General features: G+C 45.8%; 1 protein-coding gene across 6 annotated transcripts in view; it reads right to left on the bottom strand.

The window, feature by feature from the left end:
• LOC138282472 (uncharacterized) overlaps positions 1 to 21653 on the bottom strand; it is a 119537-nt gene that overhangs the window by 31097 nt on the left and 66787 nt on the right. The window lies entirely within an intron of this gene.

Here is a 21653-nt window from a genome sequence, read left to right on the forward strand (position 1 = left end):
TTTAACGTAAACTAATTTTCATTATTATATGTTAATCCAACCACCACCGTGCATGGCCTTCGTGGAGCGCGACAGCAGTTGCCCACAGAGCCTGATCAGCAGCCAACTTCCCTAACCACTGTACCCCACGCTGCACGCTGCCCTTTGGATGTGCACAGCGGGAGTTGGTCACTGCCTGTCTCTCCGGATGTGGGAATAGGGGTGTCAGGGTGTATCTGGGTGTAAGAGTGGCTGTTAAAGTGTCTGGCTGGGTGTGAGAGTGGGTGCTTCAGTGTCTTAGTGGGTCTGTGAGTGGGTGTACGAGAGTCTGAGTGGGTCTGTGGATGGGTGCATGAATAAGTGGGTCTGTGAGTGGGTGCGTGAGGGTCTGAGTGTGGCTGTGAGTGGGCGCACAAAGGTCTGAGAGGGTCTATGAGTGTGTTTGTGAGTGTCTGAGTGGGTCTGTAAGTGGGTGCGTAAGGGTCTGAGTGGGTGTGTGAGTAGGAGAGAGAGATTGAAAAAGAGAGCGAGAGAGAAAGAGAGTGAGACGGAGAGAGTTTTTTAGGTTTTGTTGAATGATATATTTAAAATGAGATATTTCTGGACAAATTGAAAAAAAAATGTAGTTGTCAATTAAAAAGAGTAAAATCACCTTTTAATATTAACCTTAAACATTTGATGTTGCCAATAAATTAAAGTAGGGAAAATGACTAGAGACACAACTGGACTAGAACCGTAAACTTTCAGTGTGAGGGTCTGTGACCTTAACCATTACACAACAGGTAACTGCTTACTTTACTTTTTTTTAAGTCATTGCATGAAGAGATCATTGCAATGACTATCTCTCTCTCTCTCTTCTATCCCCTTATGGTATGGAAAAGAAAGACAGACAGTGACTGGAAGAGAGAGAGAGAGACAGTGACAGGACTGTGAGGGGGAACCTGGCATTGCTCCCCCAGCAGAGCGCAGCTTTTAATAGCAGCTCCCTGCTTGTGGGAGCATTGTTTTTATCTGTGCATATGTGCATGCAGGGAAGACAGATGAAAACTCTGCTTTCTGACAGCGTGAGCTCCCACTGTCAGAAAGCAGACTTTGTTTGCTTTTGTCTTGTCGGAGCTGTCATCTCCCACCAAGCAAAATCAAACAGCTCTGTCCCAGGGGTGGACACCCCGGGACATAGCAGGAGCTGGCCCTGTGGGGGGTTAGTCCTCCAGGACATGATTGGCTTCTCAAGGGGTACCCCCGGCTCCTCTCCAATGTTACACAGACCCAGGGAGGTGGTGGTCCCCAAGGCTTGGGGGTCCTAAACATACCCCTTTCATTCTGTTTTTTAAAAGGCTTGGGGAGGTGGTGGTCCCGGGAGCTCTGTGGGGTGGCGTGGCCCTCGCATAATATTTCTATTATGCCCTGGGGAGGTGATGGTCCCCAGGGCTGTGGGGGGAAAGCACACCCCCACCATTGAATTATATTATAGCTCCAAGTAGGTCGTGGTCCCTGGGGCTGCGAGGGGGCCACACGGCCCCCTGCATTGACTTTGACAATAGACCTGGGGTGGTGGCTGTCCCTGGGGATGTGGGTGGGCTGCAGGGACCTCCCATATTGAATTCAATAATAGCCCTGGGGAGGTGGCATTCAGCGGGGGCTTGAGAATAACGAAGCGCCGGAGCCCGCGCTTCGCATTTTACGAAAACAAATTGTTTGATCAGCAGATCTGTCAAGAATCGCAGTGAACATTATTTTAAAAAAATGCTTTTGTGCTCTGCGGTGTCCCTCTGGGGCACCAGAGCTAAGGGGTCAGGGTGACACTACCTGGCCCCTTTTGTTTTTTTTCACTTATTTCTGGGACTCGGCTGAACAAATGTACACCAAATAACAAAAAGGCCTGTTTCTAGACCAAGAGCTACCTTTCTGTCAAACTTGGTGAAATTCCATCCAGTGGTTTCGGTGCTATCGCTGTTCAAAATCCCTATGACAAATTAATAGGGAAAATGCATTTTAGGACCCCCTTTTTCTCGGTCCACCACTTGACGGATCATCCCAAAACTTTCCAAACTATTTTGAAAACATTTTTGGGAATTTTTTTTGAAGATTCATCAACCAGTGTCAATGATATCGACAAGTAAACAAAGATTTTTCTATAGGAAGAAGGTCCTAACTATATCTTCCTAGTGCTGACCGACACTTGGTTATATATATATATATATATACATACATACTGCTCAGCCCCACTCCCTGAGCTTTAGGGATCCCAGGGTCTAATGTCATTAAAAACTGAAGAGGGGGTCATGCCCTTTGCCTTATTAGGCCCCAGAGACCAATGCCCAGGGTTCAAATTCTATTATTAAGAACAGGGGCATGCGCCCCCCCTCCTTGGGCCTACTTAGGCCCCTGGGACCAAAAACAAGAAAAAAGATGAGGGGGACAAGCAACCCTTTCCACAAGCCTTAAATCAAATCAAATCAAATCAAATCAAATCATTAACATTTATAAAGCGCGCTACTCACCCGTGCAGGTCTCAAGGAGCTAGGGGTTACTGCTGCTCGAAGAGCCAGGTCTTGAGGAGTCTCCGGAATGCGGAGTGGTCCTGGGTGGTCCTGAGGATGGTGGGGAGGGTGTTCCATGTCTTGGCCGCCAGGTAGGAGAAGGACCTCCCACCCGCCGTGGAGCAGCGGATGTGAGGGACGGCGGCGAGAGCGAGGCTGGTGGAGCGGAGAAGACGGGTGGGAGCGTAGAAGCTGATGCGACGGTTGAGGTATTCTGGTCCCTTCTTGTGGAGGGCTTTGTGTGCGTGGGTGAGGAGACGGAAGGTGATCCTTTTGCTGATGGGAAGCCAGTGCAGGTGTCTCAGGTGGGCGGAGATGTGGCTGTTGCGGGGTATGTCGAGGATGAGGCGGGCGGAGGCGTTTTGAATTTGTTGCAGACGTTTCTGGAGTTTTGCGGTGGTCCCAGCATAAAGGGTGTTGCCGTAGTCTAGGCGGCTCGTGACGAGGGCGTGGGTCACGGTCTTTCTGGTGTCAGCGGGGATCCAGCGGAAGATCTTCCGGAGCATGCGGAGGGTGAAGAAGCAGGAGGAAGATACGGCGTTGACTTGTTTGGTCATGGTGAGAAGTGGGTCCAAGATGAAGCCGAGGTTGCGTGCGTGGTCTGAGGGGGTCGGTGCGGTGCCAAGGGCCGTGGGCCACCAGGAGTCGTCCCAGGCGGTCGGGGTGTTACCGAGGATGAGGACTTCCGTTTTGTCTGAGTTCAGTTTCAGACGGCTGAGTTTCATCCAATCTGCGACGTCCTTCATTCCATCTTGCAGGTTGGTCTTTGCGCTGGTGGGGTCCTTGGTGAGGGAGAGTATCAGTTGAGTGTCGTCGGCGTAGGAGGTGATGATGATGCTGTGTTTGCGTACGATGTCGGCGAGGGGGATCATGTAGACATTGAAGAGTGTCGGGCTGAGCGAGGAGCCTTGTGGGACGCCGCAAATGATCTCGGTGGGGTCTGAGCGAAAAGGAGGGAGGTAGACTCTTTGAGAACGGTTGGAGAGGAAGGAGGCGATCCAGTCCAGGGCCTGGCCTTGGATCCTGGTGGAGCGGAGGCGGGTTATTAGGGTGCGGTGACAGACGGTGTCGAAGGCAGCCGAGAGGTCGAGGAGGATGAGGGCGACTGTTTCACTGTTGTCCATCAGGGTTCTGATGTCGTCTGTGACTGAGATGAGGGCGGTTTCAGTGCTGTGGTTGGCTCAGAATCCGGATTGAGAGGGGTCGAGAAGGTTGTTGTCTTCAAGGAAGTTGGTAAGCTGCTTGTTGACGGTCTTCTCTATGACTTTGGCAGGGAAGGGGAGGAGCGAGATGGGAAGGAAGTTCTTCAGGTCGCTTGGGTCAGCCGTAGGTTTCTTCAGTAGGGTGTTGACTTCAGCGTGTTTCCAGCTCTCGGGGAAGGTGGCAGAAGAAAACGAGGAGTTGATGATGGTCTGGAGGTGCGGGGCGATGATGTTGTCGGCTTTATTGAAGATGAAGTGTGGGCAGGGGTCCGAGGGGGCACCGGAGTGGATTGAGTTCATGGTGGTTTTGGTCTCTTCTGTGTTGATGTGGGTCCAGGCGTTGAGGGTGATGGCTGGGGGTGTGGGTTCAGTGGTGGTCGGCTGGGTCTGGTGTCCGAAGCTGTTGTGTAGGTCGGTGACCTTACGATGGAAGAAGGTGGCGAGGGAGTTGCACAGGTCTTGTGAGGGCGTGATGGCGTTGGCGTTGGAGAGCTCTTTTACGATGTTGAAGAGTTCTCTGCTGTTGTGGCTGTTTTTGTCCAGTCTGTCTGTGAAGAAATTCCTTTTGGCTGTGCGGATCAGGTGGTGGTGTTCGCGGGTAGCGTTCTTGAGGGCAGTCATGTTGTCTGCGGTGTGGTCCTTACGCCAGGCTTTCTCGACGGTACGACAAGTTTTCTTTGATTCCTTAAGGGTGTCAGAGAACCAGAGAGGTTTTTTGGTGTTGGACTGTCTTGGAAGGCATCTGATGGGAGCGAGGTTGTCTGCGCAGTTGGTGATCCAGTTCATGAGGCTGAGGGCTGCGTCGTTGGGGTCGGCGGAGAAGGAGGGTTGGTTGTCGATGAGCGTGGAGAAAAGCTGTTCTTCGGGAATTTTGTTCCACTGTCGACGAGGGATGGGTTGAGTGCGGAGGTGGCGAGTCTCGCGTCGGAAGGTGAAGTGGACACAACTGTGGTTGGTCCAGTGTAGAGCGGAGGCGTGGCTGAAGGAAATGTGTTTGCTGGCGGAGAAGATGGGGTTGAGCGTGTGTCTGGCGATGTGGGTGGGGGTGTTCACCAGTTGCTTGAGGCCGAGGTTGGCGAGGTTGTCGAGTAGGGCAGTGGTGTTGGGATCGTTGTTCTGTTCTAGATGGAAGTTGAGGTCACCGAGAAGGATGTAGTCTGGCGAGGCGAGGGCGTGCGGGGAGATGAAGTCGGTGATGGAGTCGCTGAAGAGGGCGCGTGGTCCGGGGGGACGGTAGATGAGTGATCCTCTGAGGGTGGTCCTGGGGTCTGTGCGGATCTGGAAGTGCAGGTGTTCGGCGGCGAGGGGGGTGTCTTCGGTGGAGGTGGTGACGCTGATGGAGTCTTTGAAGACGATGGCGATTCCTCCTCCTACTTGGTTGGTGCGGTCTTTCCTGGAAATCTTGTAGCCTTCGGGGATGGCTGTGGCGATGTCGGGGGCCGAAGAGGCGTTCATCCAGGTCTCAGTGATTAAGGCGACGTCTGGTGCGGTGGAGTCCAGCGGCCGCCATAAGGGGGGGGAGGGGTCAGCTGGGGGCGGGGGACGGGAGTGGGGCGACGAATGGGAGCTGGGGGGGCGGGGCGTGCAGGAGGTGGCGGCGAAAAAGCAGAGGGAGGGGGGACAGGTAGAGGAGAGAAAAGATGGGGGGGGTTAAGGGTGGCGGGGAGTTTAGGAAGAAAGTTAGGAGGAAAGTTAGGAAGATAGGGGAGGGGGGGTTATAGAGGTGGAGGTGGGTGAGAGGTAGAAGATAGATTAGGGTGAGGGTGAGAGATAGAGTGAAAGGATAGGAAGATGATGGGGTTACAGAGGAGGTGGCGAGTGAGGGGGAAAGATAGAGAGATAGGTAGATAGAGCGATAGGTAGATGGGGGCGTTACAGAGGGGGTGGCGAGTGAGGGAGGTCAGGGAGACGAGACAGGAGCAGGAGGGCAGACGCGGGAAGAACCAAGCAGAAGGTAAAAGAAGAAGAGGAGCGGAAGAGGGAAGAGCAGAAGACAGAAGATCACAGAAGAAGGTAAAGAAGAGGAGCGGAAGATCAGAAGACAGAAGAACACAGAAGAAGGTAAAGAAGAAGAGGAGCGGAAGATCAGAAGACAGAAGAACATAGAAGAAGGTAAAGAAGAAGAGGAGCGGAAGAGCAGAAGAGAGAAGAACACAGAAGAAGGTAAAGAAGAAGAGGAGCGACGAGCAGCAGAGGGAAGAGCCAAGAAGAGGGACACAGAAGAAGAAAGTACACGCAGGTCGCGGTGCAAAGGAGAGAGAAAGAAGCACACAGAAGAAGAACACAGATGAAGACAGAAGACGGGGAGCAGGAAAGCAAGAAGAGTACAGATGAAGAATACAGAAGAAGAGCACAGAGGAAGAACAGAGATGAAGAAAAGAAGCAGGAGAGGAGGTGTGTAACGCGGGGCAGGGCGAGGGGCTGGGCGGTGGGGGGGTACTTACTTGAATTTGCTGGGAACCCCATCCCAGGGACCAAATGCAATAACAAAGGGTATAGGGTCATTTTGCTCCACCTCTCAAATCTTATTAGGTCCTGGCGACCCTATCTTCTGGGGCCAAATTGCATTATTAAGTGGTGGGGGTATGTGCCGCCCCTCCAAGCCTTCTTCGGCCTCAGGGACTCCATCCTCAGAAACTAGAGGTGAGTTTCTCACTGTCCAATTGGGGCATCCACAAACCATTGGTAGGGTGCAGTGGGGGGAGCCCAAGTGCCCTTGTGGACCCAGTCACCTTCCCAAATGGTACGGGAGCCAGCATTGTTTCTGCCCAGTAGGAGCAGCTGTTTATCTCATGAACAAGGCTGTTTGTCACAGCTGAAACACATTGATTTTTCAGCCATGAGCAATATAATAAAGAAATTGTGAACAAGCCATTGGAGTTCCCGCCTCGTATCTATCTATCTATCTATCTATCTATCTATCTATCTATCTATCTATCTATCTATCTATCTATCTATCTAATTATCTAATTATCTATCGGTCTGCCTATCTATATATTGATCTACCTATCCACTGAAAAAAACAAAGGTTACAGGAACGTTATAGCTAGGAAATATATATTTTTTAAAACATAGACATTCACTTTAAAAACCAAAGGTTATAGGGATGTTATACTTAAACTCACATTTTAAACATACAAAACCATAGAAATTCAGCAGTTATAGTTATTTCAAGTAAGTATAACCTGCGCCCTAAGGTGACTATAACTCACGTCCCCGTCATACACAAATTTCTCTTCAATAATTTGACTACTGTTTCAGTTATATTTTTAATGACGTTATAAAAGTTGTCATGAGTGCTGTAATATCTGGGGTAATTATTAGTGCATGGCGAGGGTGTGAGGTATAGTTACCTTAGAACGCAAGTTATAGTTACTTGAAATAACTCTGACTATAACCGCTGAATTTCAATGATTTTGCGCGAGAAATTCTGAACCTAACTATAACTCCCATGTAACCTTTGTTTTTTTCAGTGAATTTCTATGTTTCATTTAATTCTATTTCTTAACTATAGCATCCCTGCAATTTATTTATTTTTCAGAGAATTTCTAAGGTTTTTTTTTTATGTAAAGTAATTTTAATTACAATACGTTAATCTACCCATGCAGCAGTCCTTGCAGCCAATCCTCAATAACCGCCCAACCCTGTGCTGTTCATGGCCTTCAGCCAGGCCCTGCGGCCAATCCCCTATAACCACCCAACCCTGCACACTTACATTGAGAAATGTTCTGATAAATAGAAAAAAAATGTATCCGACAAGTAAAAAGAGTGAAATCACCTTTCTGTGTATAACTTACATTTTTTAAGTTGAAAAGAATTTAAAGCTGAGAAATGACAACTGACACCTAGACCGGAAACCTCAAACTTCAGTGTCAGGTTCTGAGACCTTAATCACTAGGCCACAGATGAATCCTAGTGTGCAGTGTCCAGACATCTCCATGACATTCAACCCAAATATGGTGATGGGGAAAAAGACGTAAATGTTTCATCACTAGAAATGTTTAACATTCTAAACACAATTAAATAAACAGACACACTGCCATGAGATACAAGGATTTGAACCTTCAACCTACTGAAAGACAGTTCAAGAGTAGGCCAGATGTGCCTCTCTTCTACTATGCATCAAAGTGTAACTGTAACATTCATACCGAACATCTTGCTTTTGTGTGCTTTAAAGTAATTCTATGGAGAGAATATTACTATTGGTATTGCTATGGTCTCTCCATAGAATGATTTTAAAGTGGCACACAGGCAAGATGCTTGCTGACAGCAAAGGACTGGGGTGGGACTCTGAAGGCCGTGAGGAGCTGGCACTGTATTGATTTAAATAGCAGCTCCCTGTTTGCGGGAGAAATGTTTTAATTTCTTTTCCTGCACGCATGTTGGCTTTTGGGTGGTGGGAGCTGTCAGGTTCCCCCAAGCAAAAGCAAATAGCTATTTCTTGAGGATGGGCACCTCAGGAGGTTGCAGGAGGCAGCCCCAGATATGGCTTCACAAGCAAGGCGACGTAGCCCCCCCTCCTAGGTTTACGTTTTGCCCAAGGGGGGTAGTGGTCCTGGGGCCGGGGTTTGCGATGGACCCTATTCTTATATCTTTTTGTAGCCCTGGGGAGGTGGCAGTCCCTTGGGCCGGAGGGGGGTCCTCAGGACCCCCCTAATAAATGTATATGTTTGCCTTGGGAGGTGGTGGTCCCCAGGTTGTGGGGGCCACGTGGCACCCTGCATACTATATTCCATAGCCTCTGGGGGATGGTGGTCCCCGGAGCCCATATGGGTCCACAGGAACCCCAATATGTATATAATTACTAAGCCTCTGGGAGGTGGTGGTCCCCTGGGTAAGGGAGGCCACTCAGCCCTCCTACTTATTGTTAGCATATAGCCCTGTGGAGATGGTGGTCACCAAGGCTTCTTTAAATCCTAGGAAGTGGGGCCCATGCGAGCCCTCTTAGTTTGCCCCATATTTCCCCAGGGACCTGGCCCACCTGGGAGCACAATTTAAATAAACACGGGATCCTGCACTTGTTTTTTTTGCAAATCATAGTGAAGTTCTTGAATATTCATGATTTTTGTCATGAATTAAAAAAATTATTTTTAGCGTGGGGGTGGTCCTGTGTGACCCCTGTACCAAGGCTGGGGGGTAGGGTAACAGTACCCTGCCCCCTTTTCTTTTTTCCGTTTTTTATATATATATATAGATAGATATATAGATATATATACATACATATATATCTATATATATGTGTATATAAATATATATATATTTTTATATATATATATATATATATATATATATATATATGTGTGTTTGTGTGTGTGTGTGTATATAGGAAATAGAATTTTAAAAAACCTTAGAAATTCACTGAAAAAAAACAAAGGTTACAGGTATTTTATAGCTAGGTGCAACTTTTAAACCCACAAAGACATAGAAATTCAACAGTTATAGTTGTAATAGGAAACAATAACTCGTGTACTAAGACAACTATAACTGGTGACCCCGCCATGCATAGTTTTGTTATCACTAATGTTATTGGAAATGTTGCAGTTATATTAGGAATGATGTCATACAAGATGGCGTTATTGATGTAATATGTGGTTTAAGTAGCAGTGCGTGGCAGGGGTTAGGGGCCGGGTCCAGAGGGGCCTGACCCTATGGCTAACCCCCGTAGACACCCAACCTCCACACCATGCACAGCCAACCCTCTCGTAGGTACACAACCCCACTCCATGCACACCATTCGGACGTGCACAGAGGTGAGTTGGTCACAGTGCATGGCCTGTGGCCAGGCCCTGCAGCCAACCCTCCATAGCACCCCCATCCTAGGCTGATTTGGGCCCAAGGAACCCCATCCCAATAAGCCCAGCCAATTATTCAAAGGGAAGCGGGGCCCACATGGCCCCCCAAGGCCAATGTTGGCCCCAGTGACTCCATCCTCTGGGGCCTAGTCAATTCTTGAAATGGAAGAAGGGCCACATGGCCTTCCTCCTTGGTCTGATTTTGGCCCCAGGGACCCCATCCCCTGGGTTTAGGGCCAATTAAAATAAGAGGAGGGGGCCATGTGGCCAATTTGGGCTGAAGGAACCCTATCCCAACGGACCCAGCCAATTATTCAAAGGGAAGTGGGGTCCACATGGCCACCCCCAGGCCAATGTTGGCCCTGGGGACCTCATCCCCTGTGGTCCAGTCAATTGGTGAAATGGGAGAAAGGCCACGTTGCCCTCCTCCCTGGGCCGATTTTGACCCCAGGACCCCACCTCCAGGGCCCACCCAACCCTCCCCAGGCCAAATTTGGCCCAAGGGACTTCATGCTCCATGACCTGGCCATTTGCACCTGGGTGCCCAGGCCCCACCCAGGGCACCCAATGAGCATGCCTGAGGACCATGGGGAGTGCCTTGATCCCCTGCTGTCCCTGCTGGCTCCCTACCTCCAGCGGGAGCTGGTATTACTCCCACAAAAAATGCTGCTATCTGCGAGTGGGAGCAATAATTTGCTCTGTTTTTCTGCCCGCTTGGCACCGGGCAGGAAAACAGATCAAAAAACAGCTCCCAACAAGCGAGGCAGTTTTCCTGGGAGCGGACTTTGTTTGCTCTTGCTTAGCAGAAACTGAAATAGCTCTCGCCAAGCAACAGGAAACTACTATGTTCAGCGGATGGGCACCTCAGGACATAGGGAGCTGGCCCTAGGGGGTGGTGATCCCGGGGGCATTAATGGCTCCAGGAGGGGGGCTGTGCAGCCCATCTCCTTTGTATTTTGAAGGACAGAACCAGGGAGGTGGTGGTCTGTGGTGCTAAAAATAGCCAAGGAGTGGGTCACGCCTCCCTTTTTGCAAGTTTGCCAAGCCCCAGTGAGGTGGCGGATTAAAAAACATGACATTTGACATTTTGTATTATTTGAAATATTTACTTACCTGTTCCTAGAGAAACTGCAGAGGTAGCTGCTAACCTGCTCAGTTCTTCAGTGATCTTCTGACATGTCTGTTCATGCTGGGTTCAGCCCAACTTTGGCCCAGGTCAATCCTTTGCTAATGTTTGAGCTATCAACCCCACACTGTCTAGCAGAGACATTGTGGTACTGCTCTGGCTTGTGAGAACTGGTGGGAGATGAACACAACAGGAGTGCCTCTGATTGGGACTCGTCCTCTCACCAGCCACTGAGGCACCATTCTTCTCAACTCTCAAGCTCAGGAATTGTTGTCTACCAGGGAACAATTACCCCTCGCTCTTCTCAGGCCATAGTAACTGAACACACCTGCATACCAGGTGTGCAGCTGTGATCAGCAGCCGGATTCTCTCCTATCCATAAGCTGGTAGGACAGTGCTCACTGCTTCAGTTTTCATCTTTCAGGTTACTTACCCTCAGTACAATCAAGTACAAGATGTTCCCATATCTACATAATATCTGCATCTCACTGTTTTTAGAAGTGTTTTTTTTAATACTGAGTCCAGTCTGCTCTTTCAGTAAGAAATCTTACCCTAGTTACAAATGTCCTGGAGGAATTACAAACCGGCAATTCAACTTTTCACAGAGCAATTCCACCAGGAAGAAGGTCTCTAGTGTGAGCAGCACATTGGAGGTAAAGGCTGCTGGGACATAGCAAAGTAGGTGTAGGAGTAGTGACATGGATTAAGGTAAACATAGTAGTCCAGTGGCAAAAGAAGAAAAAAATACATGTATTTATTATTTAGAACAGAAATATTCTTATTTTGTTATGCATGTATTCACAATCACTTATTCTCTTACAACTAACTGTTCAAACTGTTCTTTTCGTCATGCACTTCATATGTGAATAAACAACAAGCTTTTAAACTAGCAACTTAAGAATAACTCTCTGCATCTTTATTTTGAATATCTTTGAGAAAAAAATCACCTTAAAAATAATTATTTGTAATGTCAGTTTGTCATGCCCTGCCCTCTGCGGCAATAATAGCCTCTTGGTGTGATTAAATAAGGGGCAACAAACCTTCTACTTAATATTTCCACAAATGTGTTTTGTTACAGAAATGGTTTGCTTATGTGTGTTGTTGTAACTACTCCCCATGGAGTAGGTGCATTAAGGTATGGGGTCATAATCCATATACAGGCTGCATACACACTTCACCTGCATAGAAAACAACAGTCATTAGAGTAATTGTGCGTTATGTCTACAATATTTAATTAAAATGGGATAAAAACTTACCAAGTAGATAACAATCATCAAACTCTCCCCTCTATGATCACCGAAATAGGTGCAAATAAACAAACAAGAAGGAACCATGTGTGCTCCCCGAATATTTTGTCACCAAATCAGTGATAATACAAACAGCGTTGCAAACTATCTTGATACTCAGTGAGTAATGTATGATGATTTCTCCTGAAACTGCCACTTTCTACTAGTGGCTACTGGAGACTAAGAGGTGTAGGGGGCAAAGGATATCTAAGAGATGTGTGAAGGTATGATCTGTCTATAGTGCATTTGCCTTCATAAAATGTAATGAAGTCCATCCTTTAAGTTATTTATGACATTCTTTCTTAATCTGTATTTAGTATAATCCTCCTCCTATGTCTGCTCAATTAAAGTAACACACACCCTTTGTTCTACCCTTTATCCCTATACTGCAGCCAGAATGACCATTCACCTCACCAAAGTAAGGCCATTGTGAAAGTCTGTAATCTTAGGGGGCATATGTACAAAACCTTTTTTTAGGTTCATATCTGTTTTATTGCTTCTTGGTAGTACAAACAAGAAAATACCATGCAACTACAAGCGAAAACTCGCTTAAAAAATAAATCAACTCAACAGAAAAAGAGAACTCCGCACCCTCCACCTGTACCCTCCCCACTGAGTACTCACTCCAAAACTCTACAGCTAAGAGATCTAAGCGCCTCCTGCCTACAAACCACAGGATCACTCCACGTCCCTCTCTGAGATGTCAGGCTCTGCTAGGTGTAGCAAGCAAAGGAATCGGGGACAAGTCAGTTCTCAAAAATGCCATAGATAGAAGAGCAATGTAAGGGCACCACAGCCTCCTCAAGGAGTCCCCTGGTTAGTCAAGGTGATGGTTAATCGCTTCACTTCCAAGGTATGCCATAATCTGTAGAGCCAACAAGAATGGGATGGAAGTTTCACCATGCCCCAGTTGGATAGGATGGTTTTCCAAATCCTTTTTTGAGGTCAGAAATTGCCAGATTCACAGTACTATGGAAGCACAATAACAGATTGCAAAAAAGGGAATAGCTAATTGTTCTCTTTGTTGTGCAGGTTTTAGAAACCCTTTCTTTGCAGCCTTTTGTACATTACAGAAGTGTATTATAGTGGCTGCACAGTCAATTGCAATCAAATACCTAATTAAAAATTGTTAATGCACCAGACGTCTTGCTTCTTATGACTATGTAATGTGGTTGTTCTGGTTGTGGAACACAAGACTTAGGGGCATATTTATACTCTGTTTGCGCCGGAATTGCGTTGTTTTTTTTTACGCAATTCCGACGCAAAACTAACTCCATATTTATACTTTGGCGTTAGACACGTCTAGCGCCAAAGTCCATGGAGTTTGCGTCATTTTTTAGCGTGGACACCTACTTTGCGTTAATGATATGCAAGGTAGGCGTTCCCGTCAAAAAAATTGACTCCGAGGCATGTGCGGCGTATTTACACTCCCGGGCAAAATTCACGCCTAGGAGTGGGCGGGTCAAAAAAAATTACGTACGGACGCTTTTGCGCCGTTTTTTAGCGCCTGGTAAGGGCAGGCGTTAAGGGACCTGTGGGCTCGGAAGGAGCCCAGAGGTGCCTTCCCATGCCCCCAGGGACCCCCCCTGTCACCCTTGCTCACCCCAGGAGGACGCCTAAGGATGGAGGGACCCATCCCAGGGACATTAAGGTAAGTTCAGGTAAGTGTTTTTTTTTTAAAAATTGTGGCATAGGGGGGCCTGATTTGTGCCCCCCCACATGCCACTATGCCCAATGACCATGCCCAGGGGACAGAAGTCCCCTGGGCATGGCCATTGGGCAAGGGGGCATGACTCCTGTCTTTGCTAAGACAGGAGTCATTTCTATGGGGGTTGGGAGTCGAAAAAAATGGCGCAAATCGGGTTGAGGCGAAAAATTTGCCTCAGCCTGACTTGCCCCATTTTTTGGCGCCCAAGCTCCATATCCTCCTATGCCGGCGCTGCCTGGTGTACGTTGTTTTTTTTTCACGCACACCAGCCAGCGCCGGCGGCTAACGCCGGCTAACGTCATTGAATAAATACGGCGCCCGCATGGCGCTTCAGAATAGCGTTAGCCGGCGCTAATTTTTTTGACGCAAAACTGCGTTAGCGCAGTTTTGCATCAAAAAGTATAAATATGGCCCTTAATCTTTTGGTCTTGTTGAATTAACTGCACTGTGATCTGAGCTAGGGGACCTTCCCAAATCTGAAGAAATGTTGCTTCTGGGAGTTGTTCAAACCACTTAATTCTTCGCTTTTAGCTCTCCCTTTTGCATAAAAAACATTTTGTTAAAATCAATATTAAGAAGAAAACTTTATATAAATGGGTGAATTGAGCAATATGCTCTTTCTCAAATTGGGCAGCCCTCAGTGTATGAATGATCTTAAGATAACACAGGATGAAATTAATTTCCTTCTAATTTGTCAGTTTTTTAATTAGGTTCATAGTAAATGGCTCAGAACTCCTCCTAGAATTGCCTGTTAGATTTGTAAAGCAGCATTAAACATCTGTAAAGACTGTCTGGCCTGTAGGTTTAGAAGTGTGTTGTTTGCGATTGCTGGTATTTATTCCATTCTTTGTTGATTTTAGTATAAATTTGTTTTACCGTTTGTGGATTATTTTTGTGTAAGGAGACTGCATTGTGTAAGGGGAGGCACAGCCCATTCAGGTGTAAGTGAACACTCCCCCCTCCACTTCTGCTCAGATGGCTCATCAGGATATGCAGGCTACACCCCAGCTCCCTTTGTGTCACTGACAAGAGGAGATTCACAAACATCCCAATTGTCAGTCTGACCCAGGCAAGGAATTCACAAACAGGCAGAGTCACAAAATGTTTTAAGCCAGAAAATGCCTACTTTCTAAAAGTGGCTTTTTCAAACTAACAATCTAAAAAACAACTTCACTAACAGGTGTATTTTTAAATTGTCAGTTCCGAGACCCCAAACTCCACATTTCTGTCTGCTCTCAAAGGGAAACTGAACTTTAAGGATATTAAAAGGCAGCTCCCATGTTAACCTATGAGAGAGATAGGCCTTGCAACACTGAAAACTGAATGTAGCAGTATTTCACTTAGGACATGTAAAATGCATCAGCACATGTCCCACCTTTAACAAACACTATACCTTGCCCCTTGCCCATGGGGCTTCCTAGGGCCTACCTTAGGGGTGCCTTACATGTATGGAAAGGGAAGGTTTAGGCCTGGCATGTGGGTACACTTGCCAAGTTGAGTTTGCAGTTTAAAACTGGACACACAGGCACTGCAGTTGCTGGTCCGAGCCATGTTTCCAGGGCCACTAAGGTGGATTGCACAACCACTGCTGCAGGCCCACTAGTAGCATTTGATTTACAGGACCTGGGCACCTATAGTGCACTTTACTAGGGACTTAATAGTAAATCAAATGTGCCAATCATGAAAACACTTACATTTTACACAGGAGCACTTGCACTTTAGCACTGGTCAGCAGTGGTAAAGTGCCCAGATTACCAAAAACAGCAAAAATAGAATCCAGCACACAGTCAAAACGTGGGAAGCAGAGGCAAAAAAGACAGGGGAGACCACACCAAGGATGCCAGGTCTAACAACGGTTTTATAAATGTTTAATACCTTGATCTGTTAAGTACGAAATATTTTACGAAGAATATCTCAAATAAATCTTTTCATTAATAGGTATTATTTAGTAAAAAAGGCTAGAATAAGCAGACTTTACCGCAGGAGTTACGGGATCTTTATTCGTAAAACTTAAACATCCTCATTCTTTGTATCAAAATGTAATTGTTGCAAACACAAATCCTTTTTTTGTGCCCCAAGAAGGCGTTCTTCTACAAAAAATATTCCCAAATTCACGTTTGAATCGTGAGTTTCTTACTTTTTTAATGTTTTCAAACATCTACGAGAGAGAAGTAAAATAGTTCTGAAAAGTCATGATAAATAAATGACATTGTTGGCTTCATGCTCGCTCAAGAAAGGCAACCACGGAAGATGTACTTTTTCTAGCATGTCCCTTGGAATGTATAGATTACGTTTAGTTATTTTCAGAACAGCTACTTTCGGATTTCACCTTTCAGCCCTTCCTTAGACGATCTCTTCGATGCTAAAAAAGGAAAACAACCTAAATGGACTGAACGGTTTTGTGTCACCGGTAACAGACATGCTCACAACAGTGGCAGTAATAGACAGGCACGTGCGCCTTCCTTGGCCCTGGCGTGAGAGCCGCGGCAAAAATAGATCACTGAGATGCTATGTAAAAATAGTCCTCTGTTCTGGGACTGGTTGCTTGTTAATTAGGTCGGGCAGAAGAAGTAGGCCAAGTGTGTAAAGTGACACACTGTGGGCCATGACGTGCAGCGCCAGCAGCGTTTGGGGCGAGCGATTGCCAGCCACCACACATTGCCTTCCAGATGAAATCATGTTGTGAATGAGCAATGAAAGCCCCCAAAGGCGATCCTACAGATTCATTCAGAAAAGAAAGAGTTCTTGGCATGTGGTAGTTTCTTTAGCTTTGCTTTTGTGCTGTGCTTTTAATTTCGTATCAAAATTAACACCACACAATTTACTAAAATAACTGGGAGGTTATAATGCTACTACTTTGTATGCTTTAATAACATTTCCGTAAAAGTATGGTCATGTTTTTTTTCTCGGGTTGATGTCTGTAAAATGGATCCGACTTTTCTGCTAAACTGAGCTCAATGTTCTCATCTCAAGATTAGCTCATGGAATGTTCCTTTCAGGGCAAACGTGAATGACTAGCTCTATTGAGCCTTAATTCACAGGTGAATAATATATATATATATATATATATATATATATATATATATATATATATATATATATATATATATATATATATATACACGTCTACGGACGTGATGACGAATGTATGCATACACCTTGATTTAGACGTAATTATAACTTGTAAGCCTGCTATTTGAACTAATTTGACCCCCGCACACCCATGAGAACCACACGTTAAAGAACATTTTAATACAAGGTCTTTCTTGTGTAACTAAACTACATTGAAAAAGCTCCTGGCTTTGCATGGCAATAATTTATGCTGCATATTGTTTTTTTTGTCATCTCTTCTTCATCAGTAGCAGTTGTACTCCAATTAGGGTGACCTCCTAACTCCAATTCATCATCACAGACACTTTCTCCAGTCTAGAACCTTTCACTTACAAATCATTGTTTTGAGATGTGTTTGTCAAATTAGGTAAATATAACAAATTAAGGGCCTGATTTAGAGTATGGCAGAGAGGTTACTCGATCATAAATGGAACGGATATCCTGTCCACCGTATTACAAGTTCCGTAGGCTATAATTAAATTGTAATACGGCGGATGGGATATCCATCACGTTTGTGATAGAGTAACCCTTTATACCGAACACTAAACTAGGCTCTAAAACTACAAGACCCAAGATGTATTGGGTGATCACACGAAAAAGTAGGACCGGGAACATTATCTGTAATGGCCTAGAATGCAGTGGTCATTCTAATTCCAGTACAACCAGTTGTAAACTGATACAAGTAAAATGTGTTTCATTCAATAACTATGTGGATTTATTCATATTAATACTAGATTAGAACCAGTATAAGGCAATAGAAATTGTGAATATATTTTATATCTATCAAGGTACACCAAAGTGACAGTATTTCAGAACCCGTTTCTGTAGGTGTCTGGGCATGCAGGAAGCCTTTTACTCCTGATGTCTCAGGGCCTGACTTGCAATGGGTCCTAAGCAACTGGGCCAAGTGCCCTTTCTGCACTTGCCTCTCAGTGGTACGAAAGGTCAAAGAGCCCAAGGCTTCTCTGGGGTAGGAGTAGATGTAGGGGGTGCACATGGTCTCACAACTCAAAATGCTTTCAATAGCAGTAATAAATGATTGTCCAGTCAAACCTTTATGAAAAAAGTCGTATTTATATATAAACACAAAGTAAAATATGTCAGACAGAGATAATGATAACGCAGGCAGTCCCCTGAGATAAGTATTCTAGTGTTCCTTAGGCAGCACCCTGATTCCCACTTCCCTCTCTCTTAGGTTAGTGGTTATTTCCCATTCACAATAGGCGACATTCAGATAGGCTCCACTAGCCATCTGAGCCTCAATTAAAAGTCTTGCAGAGCTTCTCCTCCTCTACGTACAGCCTGTCTCCAAATCTGATGGCCTCACACACAGGCCATGGGAGATACTTGAGGTTCACACCTGATTGTCAGCCACAGTGATAAGTGTATTAAAGGGGTATCCAAGGGCTAAAACCCTAATCATTCTGATTCTCTTATCTGCCCAATCTTCTATCAACAATGTGCCCTGACCACTTCCCAGTATTCTCTCTCTGAATAAGAGAGCACTTTTTTAATTGTACTGAAGAGCCTGGCTCTTCCTTTATTGAGTGTGTATTTTTCGAACACAGCTTTCATGAATGCAGTAAACCACAAATATGTTTGGGAGGAATCCTCTACTTCCTCATTCTCCTCCAGTCAACCCTGGGTCTCCCAAAATTGAACCCAGATTCTTCTATATATTGTACAACTCACAGTCACACATACTTGCACATGATTTCATATGCATGCGGTGGAACTTTACATGAGTGGACCTGTAGGCCTCACTCCAGTGACACAGGTTAAACCTGGCGTTTTGAGTAGTTCTACTAGTCCCTACGTGTGTCTAGACTCACAACTACTTAGTCCCAGAATACTTTCCAGTGTGACAGTGGCCCAGCAAACCTGCATAAAATGACCTAACAAAAAGGCCTGTTCACTCCCACTGATCTGTGTACGGTATGCTGCTACCACAACACTCGTGCTACTTAACTCCTGGTAAAGGCAGTAGCCTTTCAACATCATGTGGCTAGCTCTTTGGGAGTTCCTCCTGGTCCCACAAGACTGCAATCCTTGAGACAGCCTATGTCATGCGCACAATTGATCAATGTTCGCCAAGACAAGAAAAATTAGCAGCAGGAATCCAGATATCCTTACAGCTGGGGTGCTCAGAGTAAGGGTACATGTTTATCACCACGTGAGGGACTTTTCAGTCCCAACAAAGTACACAAAGTATTGATGAACTGCGACACCTTATTGTGCTTGTACATTTATAAGTAAATAAGTGTCATTTTAAGGTTTTTTTTATCCTTTATAGAGGCTCCTGTTCAGAACAACTTTGAATTTTATCAACCATCTCCTGGTGAAACAAGCCTGTGTGATATCAAATAAAGATTCAGAACTGGTGCCACACCACAATGTTTGAAATATTTCTTGCTGGGATCTGCCAAAAACCACTTAAGTTGACACAGTGCAATGACAGACAGAATCAGAGGTAGCAGTAGGCACAGAGAAGAACAGTTATGATACAGAAATAGATAGAGGTGGGATGGAGATAAAGAAAGTTAACTCTTTTAGGGGCCCTTTTGAAGGTGGGTGCCCTGGGCAAATGTCCACTATGTCCATGCCTTAAGACATCTCAAGAAGTGAGCCAAAACAGGAGATTAAATTGACTCAATCATGTTATCAAATGTTGTTCTCTTCCTTAAAGTATAACTCTCACACTCAACAAGTGCTAGAAGGAAGGTCCAAATCACAAAATACATCAGTCTAAACTTAAAATGTCTATCATGAGAGTTAATAATATGAGTATGTACCTCCACATATGTGATACTAGAAAAATAGGGTAATACGGGTGAGAGGAATCATATGAAACAATCTAAACTAATTATCACCAAAATATATCACACCTCTCCCAAACCCAACCCTACTCAAAAGTACTAATGTGAAACCTCTTCCAGATGAAAAAAATACATGATTTCATTAGAAATCAATCAATTGAAAATTTATACAGTGCAACTACTCACCTGTAAGGGTCTCAAGGTGCTGATCAGAACAGAACAAATGTCTCTATTGAAGACTATTTAAAGGTCTACAGCATAAACCTCTTCTTGTATAATATGTTCAACTGATTTCATGTGTATCAAAACACATGAAATCAGAGCAAAGACAAACTTTCACATTTTACCAGAAGTGTCAAAATAGGACTTAAGGCCAGTGGTAAAGGCAATTTCTGTACCTTGGTCTTTTATTACACCATAGTCCAATTATTAATACCTTCACTACTAGAGGGTTGAGTCCATTCTAGTAGTCACTTCTTGTATATACTAAAACTGTAAACCACTGTTTCGAACAACCAGGTACCCTGCATTGCCACTGTTATTTTACCACACCATTTGATATGTTTTAATACAGCCTGCTAAGAGAGCATAGGGAATTGCAGGACAGGGGGCAGGCAGGGGCAAGGCCCCACCATAGAACAAATAAAGGGCTTCTTGTGGGTCAATGAGCTCAAGTTCCAATTGGTTGGTGGGATTGGCCTTGTCACTGTACATTCAGTCATTGATAGGAACCAAGAGGGGAGCCCAGTAATACAATTCAACATCTGCTCAACCCAACCCCACATCATGTGGTGACAATCAAGGCTTTTCAAAGGAAACTCACAGAGTTTTGCCCGCTGTGAGAAATTGCGTTTTTTGTTGATTGCAGTGTGAGCCCTGGTCAAGCAACAGCCACAGTCCCTCGCAGGGTGAACAACAAAAAGTCACTAAATTAGCCTGTGCTCATTCCAAAGTAGCTTGACACAAAAGGCAGTCAGACTTAACTAAAAGACAATGTATAAAGCATATAAGCAGCACACAAACAGTAATAAAGTGAAAACACAACACAATAAAAATTCCAAACCAATTTACAAAAATAGAGAAACGTATAATGAATGATTTGACACCAAGAACATCGAAGTCCAATTAGTAGAATCGGATTCATGCATTTGTAAAGTTTAAGGTTCCAAATGGCACCTAAAAGCAAAAAGCACCCACAGTGGACATTTGGTTACTCTAGACCAGGGCAAAGTTAAAAATTAAGGCCAAGCGCGCCTAGTGTAGTTCGAATCCATGAAGTGGTTTGGGCCTGGTTGGCGCTTACCTTCTGACTTGAAAAATGTTTGAAGATAAAGGGGGTCATTCTAACCCTGGCGGTCGGCGACCGCCAGGGCTAAAATGACGGAAGCACCGCCAACAGGCTGGCGGTGCTTCCTTGGCCATTCTGACCGCGGCGGTAACGGGTGTCGTGGGGCCCCTGGGGGCCCCACTAAGATTTTCAGTGTCTGCTAAGCAGACACTGAAAATCGCGACGGGTGCCACTGCACCCGTCGCACCCCTTCGACTCCGCCGGCTCCATTCGGAGCCGGCATCCTCGTAGAAGGGGGTTTCCCGCTGGGCCGGCGGGCGGCCTTCTGGCGGTCGCCCGCCGGCCCAGCGGGAAAGCCAGAATGGACGACGCGGTCTTTTGACCGCGGTGCGGTCATTCGGCGGTTCCCGCTTGGCGGGCGGCGCCCGCCGCCCGCCAATGTAGGAATGACCCCCAAAGTCTCTAAGGAGGTAGAACTACAGTAGCACAGGGCTGCAGGAGTGCCTCCAGAGGGAGCGTCGTCGGATAGCTGTGGACCAAAGTCACAGTGAAGATTTTTACCTTTGTTTTTGAGATGGAAGTCATAAATCTCTAGCTGGATGAATCAGAAGACTGTAGTCGAAGACAGTTCTACAAAGTCGGTACCCCTTTTGCAAAGGACGGCTGAAATGGATTTGTTGCTTTGGAGAAGAATGTAGCAGGAGAAGCTGAGAAGTCAATCCAATCGGCAATTAACCTTGGGAGGATGGGCGAGCAAGTTTGTCCCAGTCTCCTCCTGGTTAACAAAGCACTTACTGGACAA

The sequence above is a fragment of the Pleurodeles waltl genome, chromosome 2_2 (genome assembly GCF_031143425.1).
Source record: "Pleurodeles waltl isolate 20211129_DDA chromosome 2_2, aPleWal1.hap1.20221129, whole genome shotgun sequence".
Taxonomy (NCBI): Eukaryota; Metazoa; Chordata; class Amphibia; order Caudata; family Salamandridae; genus Pleurodeles; species Pleurodeles waltl.